The sequence below is a fragment of the Protopterus annectens genome, chromosome 8.part0 (assembly GCF_019279795.1).
Source record: "Protopterus annectens isolate FY-2018-M chromosome 8.part0, PAN1.0, whole genome shotgun sequence".
In the NCBI taxonomy this organism is placed as follows: Eukaryota; Metazoa; Chordata; order Ceratodontiformes; family Protopteridae; genus Protopterus; species Protopterus annectens.
Genome location: NC_056741.1, coordinates 707248890 through 707266908, shown reverse-complemented (window position 1 = coordinate 707266908; position 18019 = coordinate 707248890).

The window sequence follows — 18019 nt, the reverse complement described above, 5'->3', positions numbered from 1 at the left end:
TAGTTCCATATAATACATAGACCCAGTTAGAACATTATTCCAAAACCGAGTTAGCACCAACAAAATATTGCCTTAAAAGTTTTCCACTGTAGCATAAAACACATTGGCTTTTTACAGTCATGTGTCCTTTCTGCTCATCATAACATTATAGAACATTGCAGTGGATAATCTCACACACACACACACACACATACACACACACACACACACACACACACACACACACACACACACACACACACACACACACACATGCACACACATAGATGTGACCATTGACTGCAACCACTTGTATGACTGTATAAACCTAAAATGTGTGTTTGCAATCAAATGAATGAATAAGTACAGAAATAATGGCCCATACATTTTTTTTTACCTCGCTGCTTTCAGAACCATACAGTACAAGCCACTGCGGCTCTCTCCTATACCATCTTAGCTGAAGGATCAAGAACAAAGATAAAAAATCAAGGACAGATTTTAAATATTGGTATTATATATTTAGATACTTAAATAGTTGGAAAGTTGTTAGTGCAATAGGTTTTGTAATAGCAAGCATTTTCTGGAGGGCATGAAATCTGAAACTCACATGCCTGACATTAATAAGTGACTATAAAATACAACAATTTGCCAGAAAATCATACATTTTATCAGGAACAGATCAAAAATAGAGACAAAGTTGGAGAAAGTTGAGAATTATTGAGAATTATGCCCTCTGCACATACACACACACCCACACACACCCCTCCCACACACACACACACACACCCCCAGACAGAGTAATTTACACCCATTTTATGACTGTGTACACCTCAGACATCTGCTTTAGATCAAATGAATAAGCATTTCACCTCACTGCTGTTAAAGTCACACAGTGCAACCCATTGCAACCCTTTGTCTGCTGTCTCAACTTCTCAGCTCAAGAATCAGAGACAAAAACCTAAAAATTAGGTCCGTATTTTAAATACCTGTCATATTTCTACCTCTGGACCTATTGCAAGAAAAGCTGAGATCACTTAATGTTGGGGAAAAGTAAACCCTGAGCACAGTAAACCATTCCAACACATCTATAACATGAGAGATAGTACTGATGCTATGGGCTGTCTGCAAATTGGTTGCTAGGGGGCTAATTATAAAGATTAATTTATACTACTAAGTTACGTGCATCTGTTTGCTGCACTTCAACATCTGCTCTTTTAATATTTTTAAAAGTCCAAGTGTTTCTTTCATGGTGTTCTAGTGTTTTCATTTAACTTAAACTTAAATATTATATGGGACATCATCACAGCACTTATTTGTGAACAGTGGGTTCAATTTAATGAAAAAGTGTGCTTCTAGGACAACCAAGCAGTGAAAATATACTGAGTAGGCTAGGGAAACTTTGGGGAAAGTATAATCAGACATTCTAATGGTAATATTATTTAGCATCAGGTAAGGAAATAAAATAAAAAAAGATCTCCTCTTACTTATAAAACATCAATACAGAAAAGGTGATAAATAAACAGATATAATTAAGGGAGTATGAGTGGGTGTGGAAAGACAATGGAGCCATCAGGGCAAACAGAAAGATGTGGACAGCCATATGGAGTGGAAATGAAATCAGAAAATTATGACAGTATGTCAAACATGTAAAGAAGGGAGAAACAAGATCCTGGAGAAGGAATGAAAGCATCTGGACATCAGAGAAACATCTGACTTAGGCAGGTGTTAGTATGGGGACTGCCATTCATCTTCAAGAGTAAAGATTTCCAGGTATATACTGACAGTACTTTAAAGCAAACTAGATTACAAGGTAGTACTTATCCATATATAAGTGCATGTATGGGTATTTCCAGTACAGAAGGAAGCCCCTTAATCAGGTATTAATACAAAATAAGAACAGCTGAGTTTATCTAGTATGTCTGCAAATAAATATGAAGATAAACATGATCTACCTGAACACATGCTTTTCTTGTGGCATGTTACTGTATATCTCACCGATTCATGTTTAAATTCACAAGAACAGCTGTATCCATTATGAAAATGTTGTAGAGTACATGCCACAAGACTCATCCATTAGATATGCATCTGATTTATTATGCCAGGTGCATCCTATAATGTTTATATTTTTTGATCTGCCATCTTTACTTTAGTAGGTATAATCTTCTCTGAAAACATGATCACTGTGGATACACAGCTTTTGAGTTCACACTACTATAATGCTGCCAAGTTTTTGAGATGGAAGTGGTAGTGAAAATGTACTTGATGATCCAGTTTTGAAGTAGCTAACATTTATTGCAAGAAGTGTAGGCATCAAAGCAATCAGTTTTGATGGAGTGCTGTGAATTACAAAAGTCTATATCTGTTGAAGAAAGGTGGTCAGTAACAAATCTATACATAATTTTGAATGGCTGGGTAATTGGGATGTGGCTGATGGCTAAGGTCCAGGATTATGGTGAATATCCTTAGTGCAGCAAGATGGAGTGGAGAAATAAGTGAAATGTATCTATTTACAGCTTAGGCGTGGAGAAGAAAGAGAGAGAGCACTTTTATATTATTTATTAAAGGTCCTTGTTTATTTGTATGGCAAGTACTTTGCAGTTTTTTTAAATTAAGTCCTAAAGAGAATGTAAAGTGTGTACCCCTGTCAGAGTATATAGTACAGGGAACTCCAAACCTGGGGATAAAATCATAGCATAGTTTTTTAGCAACTGAGATTGCATCATTTTTGGTACAGGGATATGCTTCTAACCAACCGGAAAAAAACATCAACAACAGTTAATACATATCTAAAATGATCACAGGATGGTAGTTCAATAAAATTCCATTGCAAAGAACAGAAAGGCCCCTGAGGATTTGGCACAGGTTGAGGTTGACCTCTAGTCCCTTTTGCAATGTTATGCTGTAAACATACAGAACAAGTATTGACAAAATGGCATACAGAAGCTGAGAGGGAGGGGGCAAACCAGTCCCGAAGAATCAATTTTAGTAAAGCCTGAATACCAATGTGGGAGGGCAATGGTAAGCTTTTCTAACAGAAAGATGCATGGATTTGGGGCAGACATGCCTCCCATCCGGATGTTGCCAAATGGATTGTGCATTTTTAAAGCAGTGGAACTTTTGCCAAGTCTCTCTTTCAGCTTCTGCAGCTTCACATTGTAAAGCCTTTAAAACATCATGTGTAAATAAAGATGTCTGCATAGATTGTTGATAAATAGGCTGTATATTACTTCCATGAACAGCATCATGTAGCGCAGCCTGTTTGGCAGCCCAATCAGCTAAGGCATTGCCTTTTATTGTAAAAGAGTCATCTGATTGGTGAGCTGCACATTTTACAACAGCAATTTATGAAGGAAAGAGCAAGGCCTTTAATAAGTTATCAACATAAAAAGCATGTTTTATAACAGTCCCAGAGGGCGTTAGGAATCCATGTTCTCTCCACAATGTCCCAAAATCATGGACGACTCCATAAGCATATTGAGATTCCATATAGATTGTAACGGTTTTTCCTTCTGCCAGTTTGCATGTGTGCATTAATGCTACGAGTTCTGTCACTTGGGCTGAGGTACCTGCTGGTAGCCTACCAGTAGAGATTACTTCATGCGGGGAGCATACTGCCCATGCTGCTGTTAGCTGGCCAAGTTCATCATGTAAGCAGGATCCATCCACAAAAAGGACATAGTCAGGGTTAGCCAGTGGGGTATTAGCAAGATCAATTCTAGGAGGAAGCACAGAGTTAACAACACACACACACAGTCATGGGGCTCTCCCTCGGCATCTGTTGGAATCAAAGAGGCTGGGTTTAGTGGTGGGCAGCAAACAACGTGTAATGCAGGATTACTGAGCAAGTTTATTTCATACCTAGTAAGTCTTTCTAGTGAAAGATATTGAGTTTTAGTCTTAAGAAGGAGAGCTTGTACTGCGTGTGGTACTGCTAGTACAGTCCGATGGCCCAAGGTCAAAGGGCTTGCCATATCTACCAATAAGGCTACTGCTGCCACTGCCCTCAGGCATTGGGGGGGTATCCTGCTGCTACTGGGTCTAGCTGAGTACTGTAATAAGCCACTGGTCTGTAACCTCCTGCTCAGGGTTGAGCCAGGAGGCCCAGCACGAATTTGTCTCATTCCGAACAGAACAGAAAAAATGGTTTAGTGTAATCAGGTAGGCCCAGAGCAGGTGAATTCATTAAGGCAGTTTTAATGGCTTGAAAAGCTGCTTCATGATTGTCTGACCAGGGTAGAGGATTGATTATATCCTTTTTTAATAAAGGTAAGAATGGTCCTGAGAGTTCCAAGAAATTAGGGACCCATTGTCTGCAATACCCTACTATTCCCAGAAACCCTCTCAACTGATGCTGGGTGGTGGGCCTAGGGGCCCATTGAATAGTTTCGATTCATGAAGGAAGAACACAGTGAGAGCTGGCTGCATTGATATGACCCAAATACTGAACCTCAGGGTTGGCAAAATTGTAGCTTAGCCTTGTTAACTTTAAATCCTCGTTGAGCCAAAAACCGAAGTACCAGCAGAGAGTTGTCCAATCATGTTTGTTTGATTGCAGAAGCAATTAGTATATCATCCACATACTGAACTAAAACTGAAGTAGTTGGTAACTTAAGATTTTGAAACTGCCAAAACATTCCCCTAGAGAAAAGCATAGGGGGCTTGACATACCCTTGTGGTAATCTTGTCCAGGTGTACTGTTGCCCTTTGTATGTAAAGGCAAATAGATACTGGCTATCTACATGGACTGGTATGGAGAAAAAGGCAGAAGAAATGTCTATTACTGTAAAATACTCAGCAGCTGGGGGAATACAGCTGAGTATTGTTGCAGGGTTAGGAACCACTGGGAAGGCTGGCAGAATTGGCTTATTGACTTGTCTGAGGTCTTGCACGAAATGATAAACTTGTCTTCCTGTTTTTTTAATGGGGAGAATTGGTGCATTACATGGGCTTACTGTGGGGATGATAATGGACTGTTCTATTAAAGAGGAGATTACTGGCTGAATACCTTGTTCTGCTTCCTTAGAAAGCGTATACTTGGGTACCGAAGGCAACTGGGCACCAGGCTTTAGTGTAATATGAATGGGAGTAGCAGACGTGAGTAGCCCAAACATCATTGTCATGGGTAGTCCACATAGAGGTGGATAATGAATCTAAATGTTTTGTTGTTAGGGAATCCTGGGCTGTTAAGAGTTGTAGAGACACAAAGTCTCCGAGAAAGCCAAGGGCCTCATTGTGAGTGCCTGGGGGCACCTGTAAGAACACAGAATTTTCAGTGCAAAAAATAATAGCCCCCATTTTGCAAAGCAAATCTATGCCTAAAAGTTTTAGTGGTGCTGATGGCCCTACAAGGAAAGCATGTTCCCATTGTAGGGGGCCCAGAATGACAGGCATTGGTTCAGTCTCTGGACATTCTATAGAAATTCCTGAGACTCCTACCCCTTTGGTAGATTTATTCGACAGAGTATTACCAGCTGCAGTGGACGAGGTTAGCATAGATTTTGTAGCTCCAGTAGCTATCAAAAAGGGGTGTCATCCATTTTTAAGGGTAAGCATAATATATGGCTCAGTTTGGTCTACTGGCAGTAAGGGAAGAAAATTGCTGCTGAGGCTGTTCAGGGGATCCCTGTTGTGCCTGAGGTTGAGTATGGCTCTCAGACCAATTAGGTGGAGTCCAGGCCGAAATCCACTGCTGCCTAAAAGGGTTGGTTTGCTGTGGTGCTTCGGGTATGAACGGGTTATTATTATTGGTGGTAGGGGGAGGTGGTTGCAAGGCCAGGTATGGACAGTTATTTCTCCAATGCCCAGTCTGCCCACAGTTATAGCACTCAGATTGCTGTTGTTGGGCTGACTGCTGAGATTGTTGATATTGCTGATGGTTACTGGAATGATTTTGGTTATGAATTTGGCTACCCCTACCCCTTCCTTGAGCATTTCCTCTTCTACCCCTTCCTCTTCCTCTCTGCCCAAAGGCAGTGAACATTTGAATCTGTGCATTTATTAATTTACTTTGCAAATCTTTTTGCTGTTGCACCCACTGGTCCAACAGGTATTGGGGTTTGAGTAAGCAACTCATGCAGGCCTAAACTAGGCCAACTAAGACACACTTCTTTTTGTTTATCCCTGATCATGGGCCTCAGGCCGTCAACGAAGGTAGCAGACAGGCCACTAGCAGCTGCACCTTCTGTAGGTTCTGAATAGCCGGAGTAAGCCTCAAAGGCTTCAGTTAACTGGCTTAGGTAATCTTCGATAGATTCATCTTCTTTTTGCACTAAGGCCTTGATCTTCGACCAATTCGGAGTCGGCACGATAACAGTGATAGCGTCTATTATGCGCTGTCACACTGCTTCAAACCCATCATCACCTTGTTTACCATGTTTAGGGATGGGAGTAGGGACACTTGCATGAACCGAGATTCTTATAAAAAAAACAGGAGGGACGGCATACTGAAGAATAGTACGAACTTCTTCGATCATTGGACTCTGAAGGTTTACATGGCCTGTAAGTACTCTCTGAAATTTTGCTGGATTATTGCGAATTGAAGGCAGTGATTTTGTTATAGCTTGAAAGTCGACCACGCCCGGTGCACAACTTTAGTAGCGGGAGCCTGGTTATCGTGGCTGTGGGCGGGATTAGGAATTTCCCTGAGTGGCATTAACTGGTCATCGTCCTCTGAAGAGGAAGAAGGGGTGGAGTCTGGATTAACTTTGTCCGGCCCATAGTAACCATCCCCATCATCAATAACTATGGGATACTGGCCAAAAGGGCCTAGACGGTAGGCACGATGACATCCTCCACCTTTTTGGTATCTGGACGTAGGCTTAAAGTACATTTGGTGAGTAACTTTGTCTCCTCTGTCTTTCTTTTCCTTTCTTCTATCTCTGAAATCATATTTTACCCCCCAGGAGCCCCATATGATTGTGTCATAGAGTTTGGGCTATGCAGTTGCGGGTCAGAATGCCGACGTCGCCGCTAAATGTCCTGCCCCTGCCATGGTGGGGTAACTTCCCATTGCCGTTCTGGCAATTGTGGCAGGTCAGGTGCTGGTGGTTGCGGTCCATCCTCTACATACGCAGGTGAGGCAGAAGGAAGACGAGGGGGGGAGCATACATTATCGTCCTTGGAGGATTTCGTAATTTGTAACTTAGATAATTCTGCCACCGGATAAAAGCCTTTAATAGGTGGCTCTTGTAAGGTTTTACAATTAACAACGTGTATCTTCTTTGCTGTATAGGCTAAACCCCGGAACTGACATTTAAGCCTTTCTTGGTTATTCTTTAAGCTAGAGGCAATAAAATCCTTTTCCCTATCCTTTGCCTCTGCCATCCACTCATTGAATGCTGCCCAGCACATCCCCGGGACCCTCTTTCCTTTCTTTTTTAATTTAGTTTGTAAATTTGACAAAATATCTCTATTAAAGGGTCTATGTTTGGGGAATGCGAGTTTACGATCATCTTTTGTGAGGGAGACTCACTCAGACAAATACAAACAACTGTCCACAACAACAACACACAAAAATGCATATAATCTGCAGGGGTTTCTTTTTCTGGCTCTTTTAAACTTCCCACATTCGCTCCCATCATCAGTAATGATCACTTTTATTTATTCTGTTCAATACAGAAAGAAAACGGCAATCAACACCGTAATAACCCACACTAACACGTGCATACTTATGTCGTCAGAACTTTTCCATTAGTCCCTCAGACACACAAAAAAAGAAAATCATGCCACTTACCTTTGAACTGAAAGAGAGGAAAACGTATGGAAATATGTTCTAAGTGCCCTGTAGTTTTTTTTTTCTTTTTTGTTCAGACAGGACACTGGTGGAGATACTGCAAGAAAAGACAAAATCTTGTCATGGGCCCAAAAGGAGCAAATCCACCAGCCATGAGTGACCGCAACACTGCCAGATCAGATTTGAGTCATGGCACCAATTTGTAGAATAAAGACAATAGACTTCCTCTCGTTCAGTAGCTTTATTACACATGTGCAGGAGCCTCTGAAAAATATCAGGGCGACTCCCAGAACAAACAAAAACTGTAGCTAATATAGACTATAAAATGCTGACTCATTAGAAAAGTAATACTGAACAAATAAGAACACTGGAAGCATGGTTAACCAATAAGGGCATTCCCTGTAGCTCTAAAGTTACATGTTGTCATTATATCTCTAGGCAGAAGGAGAAAAATGGATGCATTTCCATATATAGACATGTTTACTATTTTCAGATAGTCCCTTCTATCAGTAATTTTCCACTATGTGCAGACTGTCACGTCTCTATGTACAGTGCATTTCAGGTTTATGCATTTTGTCACATACTCATACTTTCTAACATACATACATTTTCCTTCATACTTTACAAGAAAAAGATCAGGGAACAAGAGTCCAGAAAGGGGCAGAAACAACTATATATGAGGATGAATGATGGGCTTGTAGACTGACAGCAAAATAGTAGAGAGAAGATTTAAAGTAATTATGTGTAAGAGTAAACATAGGGGCCAATGATAGAGAAGGTGTTTATTGGATAGGCTATTATGGAAATGATTAATGAGAAAATAGTATGTAACAAAAATTATAGACAACTTGGAATGGCTAGGTGGTTGGGATATGGCTCATGGCTATCTATCCTTACTATTGCTGTTGTATCAAATTTTAAATCCAGTCTCAGGGGCAAAACTGTTGACCAAAATTTGGGAAATTATCTGCAACAATCAGCTGATGTGGGCCAACTGACCCACTTCTAGATTATGCAGAGATGCTGGCAGGGACAGTATCGCTTCTGAACAAACTTGCTTCTGTTAGACCACAACATCAATATAGGATTACAAAGAAAGTTGCTTTTGGAATGTAAGCTCCTTACTTAGTAGACAAGAGACACTTATTTAGGTAGGTGGTTCTAGTGGGAAAGGAATGGTAGTTTACTGTTTCAGACATGTGATCCTTCTTGACCATAAAATTATGTGCTTATTATGTTGTTTCATACTTTTTTAATTTCTCCAAATCTTTTGGGTTTCTAATACTATGATGGGAATGGACCCCATTCCTAAGTCAAAGTATGATTAAAGTTCATGAAATTAGTATTGTTTCAATTTTTGATGTCAGCCAAAAGTGCTCTTTGCAGCACTCGCAATGTGCCCAGTAATGACTCCTTCTGCAACTCGTATGGGGTTACATTGATTGATAACATATCTAAATCCGATTGTAAATTCTTTTTTATAATACCCATTGCTCCAACTACTATTGGAACTGTCTGGGTATCTTTCTTCCACATTGCTCTCATTTCTGCCTACAGATCCTGATGTTTTATGACTTTGTGACTGTACGCAAGACACTGTAGTCACTGGGTGTAGCAATTTCAATGATCAATGCTACTTTTGTCTTCTTTTCTTGGACCACTATATCTGGTTTTCTAGCATCTACCTTTTGAACTGTTGGTAATAGCTGATCCCATGTTATATAAACTTCATCATTTTCTATGATGCTTTGTGGCTCATGTTTCCAGTGTTTTTCAACCACTACAATACCATAATGTTTGCACAATCCCCAGTGCAACAGTCTTGCCACATTATTATGCCTTTCAGTATGCAGTCCTTCTGCCATTAGTATGTCGCAACCAGCAACGAGGTGTACAACTGTTTCCAATTCGGTTTTACAAAACCTACATTTGTCTGTTTCTCCCACATGTTCAATGGACTTTGTAAACCAGTGTGTATGTAGCCCACTATCTTGGGCCGCCAATATTAACCTTTCATCTCTTGGTTTGAATTCTCCTCTCCTTAACCATTCCTGCATTTGTTCCTGATCAACATGAAGTTCTTCCAGAAGTTTTCTATACTTGCAACTATATTTATGCATTTCCCACAATTCTTGCCTTCTTATCTGATCCTTCGCCTTATAGTCTTTCTTTTGTTTTTTGGCACATTCAGTTGCTGCCTGATTTTTATCTACTTCTGGTTTGATTTCCATTCCTGCTTGACTCGGATATGCTTCTACTAAATTAAGCAGAGAAGTCATCTTAGATGTATTCTCCTCATGTTTCAAAACATTCACTACGTTTGGGTTTTATGAGGTTAAGCAGATATGTGTAGAGTTCTATGATTGTAGATCTATACATGTAATCAGTTTCAAGGAGGCCCATCCCTCCTTCAGAACAGGGAATATATAATCTTGGTATACGCTGATTTTTATAAACCATTTAGTGAGCATAAAGCATCCTTCTTGTTTTCCTATCTAATCTAGCCAACATTGTTTTGGTGCCAGTCAGTCACTCCAAAACTGTAAGTTAGGACAGGAAGAGCAAATTGATTTATAGCTTGGATTTTATTCCTTGATGTCAATGCTGGTTTCAGGATTAATTTAAGTGTACTGAAGTATTCCTTACTAAGTTTTATTCCCAGTTGTTCATGTTTTATTGTTGATCCTTCATCAATTCCCAAATATTTATACACTCCTTCTTGCTCAAGATCTTTTATATCACATTCTTGTCCCAAACTGATGTTTTGCTGGTGTTGTAGTTTTCCTGCTTTAAATGTCGCTTTTGCACATTTATCAAGACCAAATGACATTCTTATATCATCTGAAAAAGTTTTGACAACTTGTAGTTGTGCTTTCAGTTCCTCATCTGATGAGCTATACAGCTTTAAATCATCAACAAAGAGAAGATGAGAAGTCTTTACACTTTTTTGTTTTCTAGGAGCCAGATTATAGCCACGGCCTAAGCTGTTAAGTAAACAGCTTAACAGGTTAAGGGCAAGGCAGAACAGCAGCGGTGACAAAGAGTCACCCTGGAATATCCCCTTTGAATTTTTATCCCTGGGATAATAATTTGTCCTTTATCATGGCTTAATTGCAAAGTGGTCTGCCACTGTTTCATGGTCACTGTAATGTAGTCAATTAGTGTAGGGTGTTTCTTATACATTTTTAAGCACTCTTTTATCCATGAATGTGGGATACTATCAAATGCTTTTTTGTAGTCAGTCCATACCATTGTTAGATTCTTCCTCTTTTACAGTTCTCCACTATGACTTTATTTAACAACCAATGATCCTTTGTTCCATATGACTTTCTTTTATTGCCCTTTTGTTCTACTGCCATAATTGCGTTTTCTTCTAAATTACTATAAACTCTGTCGGCATCAATTCCCATGTATAGTTTATATGTCGTCGGAAGGCAAGTTATCGGTCTGTAATTTTTAGGGTAGCTTGCAGGTTCACTCTTAAGTAGGAGCATTGTTTTTCCTGTTGTTAACCAGATTGGTGTCTGTTTGGGGTGCGCATATAAATAGTTCTTACTCATGGCTAAATCTTTGTGAAAAGATGTTAATACTTTCAGCCAAAAGTTAGGTACTGCATCTGGCCTGGGGTTTTCCAATTAGAGGCTTTTCTTAACTTTGTTTCAATCTCTCTGGCTGTTACTTTATCCAATTTCATATCCCGTACCTTTAAACCTCTTATTCTTTCTTTAACTTCTTCTATCCATTTAGCATCTTTGTTATGTTCCACAGGATCTTCATAGATACTTCTCCAAAATGTATCTATTTCTTCTTTTTTTTTGGCGGTCTTTCAATTCCTTTTGCCTTATTTTCCAATTCTTTATAAAACTTTTTTGGATCATCAATAAATTGCTTATTTTATACTTTTGCTTTATATTTATCTTCGTATCTTCTAAGTTTTTCCACCTGTGCTGAAATTTTAGTTTGTTATTTGCGATAGTGCATGATAGAACCTGGTCTATTCTCATACTGCACATTGCTTTTATCACGTCTATCTTTCTGAATATTTTTGTTGATCTGTTCCCTCTTCTATACTCTTCTAACAGTAACACTTTTTTTCTTGGTTGCTTTATAGTTTTCTCTAGTTGATATTTCCATGATAGTATTCAATTTCTCCCTTTCCTTTCCCTCACTACCCTGTGTTCTTGTGGTAGAACCTTATCAGTTATTAATTTAGCTGCATGGTAATATATCCTGTTTACTTCTGTTATATCGCATGGATCTCCATGAACAGTCCTAATTACTGTGTTCATTTGTTTTATCAGACTTCTGACTTTTTGGGTTTTATTAACCTTCTGCAGTCTATTTCTTTCATTGATCTTACTATATCTGTCTATGTCTATTAAATCAAGCAACTCTTCTCTCTTAGCTCATTTTCTTCCAAACTGAGGGCCCCTTGTTTTCCAGTTCCTGCAGGCATTCTATAGAAGATTCTATAGCATCTTCCTCTGGCACATTCTCTTCAATTTCATCCTGTGCTATCCTCTGCTCTGTCATATAGGAACTCACTGGCCTATCACTCCTCAACATTGACTGCATCAGAGTTTCCACAGTTTCCTGTTCCTTCCCTTGCTGTCTAGCTTCAAGTGAACATCTATACTGGTTTCCTGTGGAAGGTTCCAAATTATCTGCATATCGCACCTCACCAATCGCTTCCTGTTCCATTGGTTTCCCCTAAATTTGGATATCCTGTTGTGGTGCTTTCTGAATTAACATTTTCTACACTAAATCCTTCACTTTGCAGGTACTCCATGACCTCAGTTTCTATTTCTTTAACATCTCCATTACTAATCTCCTTTTCCTACTTTTCCTCTTTGTCTTCTTATTTTTGTATTGTAAAGTTTTCCATGTCTGGGTTCCTTTGCCTGTATTTCTCTTCAAATATCTTTGGTGCTGCTCTTTTTGCATTGGTTAGTTTTGCTTTCTCCTTTGCATAAATATTACACCACATTAAATCTCTTTTTCTTTACCATGACCATATTTCTTCTTTAGATGTTTCCTGATCTTCCTGTTTCTCCCTACTTTGGACATCACTCCATCCTGCTGTGATGTAACCTGTGACAGACCTTCTACACCAAATTCTTCCCTTCGCAGGCACTCCATAACTTCAACTTCTATTTATTTAACTTGTGCTTTACTGATCTTCTTTTCTACATTCCATCTTTGTGGTATTATTTTTTTATTGTGAAATTGTCCATATCTGGATGCCTTTGCCTGTATTTCTCTTCAAATATATTTGGGGCTGTCTTCTTTACATTGATTAATTTGGCTTTTCTCCTTTGCATAAATATTGCACCATATCAAATCTCTGTTTCCTTACCATGTCCATATTTCTTCTTTGTACTTTTCAAATATCTCTTGATTTTGTTGTTTATATGTTCGCACTTCCTGAGATGCATCTTTTTCCAAACAGATCAAGGTTTCTTGATCTATATACTGTTTTTCACAAATCTGTTATATTAATGAACACAAATTTTCATTTGAAGCTTCTGACAGTTTTTCTTGAGGAAGTATTTTTCTTTCTTCTAATTTCTCTCTTAATAATTTTGTATATATTGTGTCTAGAAATTCTGCTCTTTTTGCATAATAGTAACAATACATAATTTCTTTCTTATCCTCAATAGTCCACTTTATCGTCTTTATGGCTCTTCTTTGGCCTATCAGTTTTTGTGATTTTTGTGGACTGCTACTTGCTTCTACAACAGGGGGGGGGGCATCCTCCCCCTGGGCCTGTCCTGCCCCATTGTAGTAATGTTTCCATATTTTGAGGATTCTACACTGTCATCTTTTCCAGTCCTGGCACCAGCGCGCCTACCAGAACTGGGCACTTTTTTATCCTGAGTCTTGTGCACCCAGCTATCTTTTTTAGTTTTTGACCTACTTCTGTCCATGATATATGGTATATAAATGCAGCCTATATATCAGTGTTGCCTTGGTGAGATTTTGTAGAAAAACAGGATCTACAGCGTGAAGGTACTCACCAAGGCTTGAGGATGAATTAAATTTCAACACTACTGATCTCCTTTGCTTGCTGACTTTTCATCACTCCATTCAGACCCCTGTATGAGAAAGATCATGCAGTGTGAGATGCAGAGAAAATGTAATATCAGGTGAAACAAAGGAAGACTAAAGCAATAGTGTGAAGAGAAATGGAGTAACTAAGAGGTAGAACGTAAGATAGGAAAGAGGTGTGAAGTAAAAGTCTGTGAAACAGAGTTAGATAAAGAAGAAATGGCAAACAATAGTCAATGATCAGGAGAAAAAACAAAGCAGCAGAATAAATGAAATATAACTTAAAAGAAAATGGGACAGTAAAAAGGCAAAAGATAAAAGCAGATTCTTCAGAGTGTAATAATTTTACTCTAAACTTATTTATAGTGCATTTTCATAGCAGCAATGCAGTAAATAGTCTATGTATCAGAAGAGTTCAGAAGTATACAAGACAGATTAATTGCAGGTACTTACATAATTCTGTAATGCAGTGATGATGCAATGTTAAACATATGACACAACAGCAAAATTAGTAAGTAAAGAGTAAACATAAAAATGAAATGCATTAATCAAACGTTTTTGGCAAGATAATTAATAGCCTTATTTGGAGTCAAAAATCATACTTTTATGGTTTAATGTATGCATGCAGACTTCATGTAATGTGCAGGGACCACACTGCTTCCAATCTGAAATAACCAAAGACTGCAACCTAGATTAATATTTGTGGCTTATGCTGGTAAAGGAAAACAAAATAAATGATGGTGATTCATTAGCAGGCCTGTGTAAGGTATAAGATGTTGACAGAGCAGAACTGTTCCCATGTCCTTAGAGTCCTTAACATATTTTGTTATTACAGAACTCAGAATTCGCATAACAGAGCTACAAATTCAGCTGTGTACTAGAGTAAGGCACTAGGTGTCTTAAATAAAAATAAGGACTGCATCAGATACCAAAGACATATGAATGTTTATACCCATTCCCTATCCTGATAGGTGTTTCTTAATGTATAAAACACAACGCAGTACAAGCTGCAACTTTTAGTCAATACTGGAAAAAAGCAGTTAACATCAGAATTTGTGAAGTTGCTTTATCCTGTTAAAGTACAGTTAACTGAAACTCATTGCATTGAACTTGTTATATCGAAAAGCACAACACCAGACTGAGCAATAATTCAGAGCCTATACCTTTACAAGGGGCAAGCACCCTTCTCCTGTAAACTTCCCTTAATAATATATTCCAGTTCCAAGGGCACACTACATTAGGGAAGGGAGGATAAATGTGCTTCCCCTTTCCTAAGGTTCTTAGAAGGGAATGAGGGGAACATGTCATACATGAGGGATGCATACGAGGACATAGTGATCACCTTGTAAAAACCTTTTACATTGTAATTGTATTTTTAATTTTATTTTTAATTGCATATACAGTCGCCTAAATATGTCATGAGATGCCTCATTTCCTATAGTTTGGTTTATATTTAGGGTGTTCTTATAAGGAATGTTACGTCTTCTCATTTGATTTCAATAGAATGTGTTCAATTAATCATTGCTTTAATCTTTTAATTATGAAATTATGTAATTGATGCAATCTAGTGATTGATTGTTTGATGAGCACACAATTGAGCTGGTTAGATTTTACATTTTACTATATAAACTTGTATTGGTTGTGTAAGTTATTAGATCTGATGAAGCATACGATGTAGGTACGCGAAAGCGCTCATCTTTTTATTCTATTCCATGCATTTGTATTAAATATTTTTACTACAGCTCGTGGCAGTCCGACTTGGTTTCTTGGATTTTATTTGTAATTGTATTTTATTGTAAATACTCCTACCGTTGCTGGTCTGGAGAATTCTATATGGTGTTATTTCAGTTTGCTGAATTTGATATAATTAATTTTAATATATTGTACACTGACAGCATGAAGTAAATATGAATCTGTGCCTTCATGTACATTAGAACAGAAAAATGAAAAATTTACTTTATTCACTTCTGGCAGTTAGTTTCAAATGCCCATCAAGTTAAAGCAGCCCATCTGAAGGATTCTTAGAAGGCTAATAGATTTAAGTTATGTTTGGACTATAGTTTTGCTCTCAGTATTTACAAAAGGTGCAAACCGAAAGTAAGTACAGCGACTAAAAAGGACCTGAGATGAGATTGAGATTTATTATTTATTTATTTATCAACATTTGATTACCGGGAAAGTCAGACTTGCTAGAAGCCCATTTTTTAGTGGAGGCCAGGGGAGAAAAGCTACAAATTATTACAAAGTATTTTAGGAACAATAATTTTGCAATCTTCAAAAATAAAACAAAAGCATCTGCAATTTAAATAATTATAACAAATTAGATAATATAAAAACATTGGTTAAGAATCAATACAAGATATATGACAATCATTTAATACTTACAGAAATTGTAAACAGTTTGCAGAGATATTAAAAACTTTTCATCATTATTTAAATTATTTATATTAAAGGTAAGTTAGTCTAATACAGATAGGAAATGCAATATGAAGTGAGGAAAAAACAAATAAATTAAATTAGAATGACACTCAAATGTGGTTTTCATTAATTAAATACTAAAGAGTCACTTGGTGTCCTTATGAAATAAATTCTGTAGGTGCCTGCTAAACATGGTGTGAAGTTACCATGGAGTTTTAACTTTGGAGTAGTTTGTTTCCATTGGGCAGACTCCTGCAGAAGGCCATATTACATATAAAATCAGCTCTATCTGCTTTTTAGACTCAGTGCAAGCATGCAGTTAAACCAGAGAGCTTTCTGTCACAAGCAGCTACAGATGTGATTGGAAAGATCTGGGATTCTGCTCACAAACTGCCACTCTGATCACTGTTGTGCTGTAGTCTGCTTGAGACTACACATATGGATCAAAGATAAAGCAAGAAAGGGAAAGGGCTTGACAGCACAGGCAGGGAGGGTAAGTGTGTCCTTCATGGTGTGTGTGTGGGGGGGTAGAATCAGTGTATGTTCTAGGAAGCATTTTTAAACCTTAGTAGAGGCTGGGAACATGTGTAGATCGTAGAGGCTGGGGACATGCATAGGATGTTGCCCCCAGGGGACAGGACTATGACTGGGCTTTATTTAGAGACATGGGTGATATACCATTGTAGCCAACTGTACACCTTTCCCTGGCATGGGACAGGTGCATATGGGAGCAGTTTCTTAGGAGAAAACCTTCCTTGGCAGCAGTATGGCACTGCCCCAGAAGCCACAAACTCTCCATCATCCTAAACATGAGTTGGAGCTAGTCTGGGGATGGCTGATTTGGGTTTGGTAGAATTGGTGGATGAGAAGATTCTCTGGGGAAAGCTGATTGCTAGCTGAGGGGGGAAGATAAGAAAATAAATAAATTAAAGACTCCACAGGTACCAGAAAAACAGCACTGTTGGACCATTACACAGTATTGTTTACCACTTGTTCAGATGGCTTACAAGTACATCAGACGCACATGTCTGTACGGACATAGTTTGCTGTCATAGGACATCATTGGGTGATACTGATATGGTGGCGATGGGCAGATTCCTTCAATATAAAAGGAGCACACATTGTAAGAATGCCAGTGCAGAAGCTGACCAGTAGCATTTGATAGTGCATGTGATTAAAACAATAATTAACAATAATTTGCTCAGTTATGTGGCTCACCATATCCTGGGACACCATGCCTATTCCTGCGTATTAGCTGACAGCCCTATCAGTAGAAGATGGGGATCAGGCAGGGATTCAGAACTCTTCACAACTAATTCTTATTGCCCAGTGAGGAGTGTGTTTACATACATGACTACTACTGGCACACAGAAGATGATTGTATAATCTTAGTGAAAAATATGCCCATGACCTTTTCCAGAAATTCCAGCTAGCTTGTAGTTTTTAAGGTGACAATGGGTAGCATTGTTGCCTCACAGTATGACATTGTCCTGTTCGATTCTCAGCTAGAGCGTCTTCTGTGTGGAGACATGTGTGAATGGGCGTACCTTCGTTGAAGGTTGTGCATCAGAGCTGGCAACCCGGCACGTAAAAATCTACTGCCAATCATTAGCGGACTGGAGTTCCGCTATGGTGACCCATAACCGGGAAAAGCCGAAAGACACAAACAATGGCATACACAAATGACACCTTACTAAATCAACACATTTTTGTTTTAACTTCTGTTATATGTAGTCAGCTATACTGAAGTGTAAATTCCACTGGCTGGAGTCGGTCCTGTTCTACTTATTTCCTATAATGCCTTGATTAATAGAGGTATACAACTGCCTTTATACAGGGGTA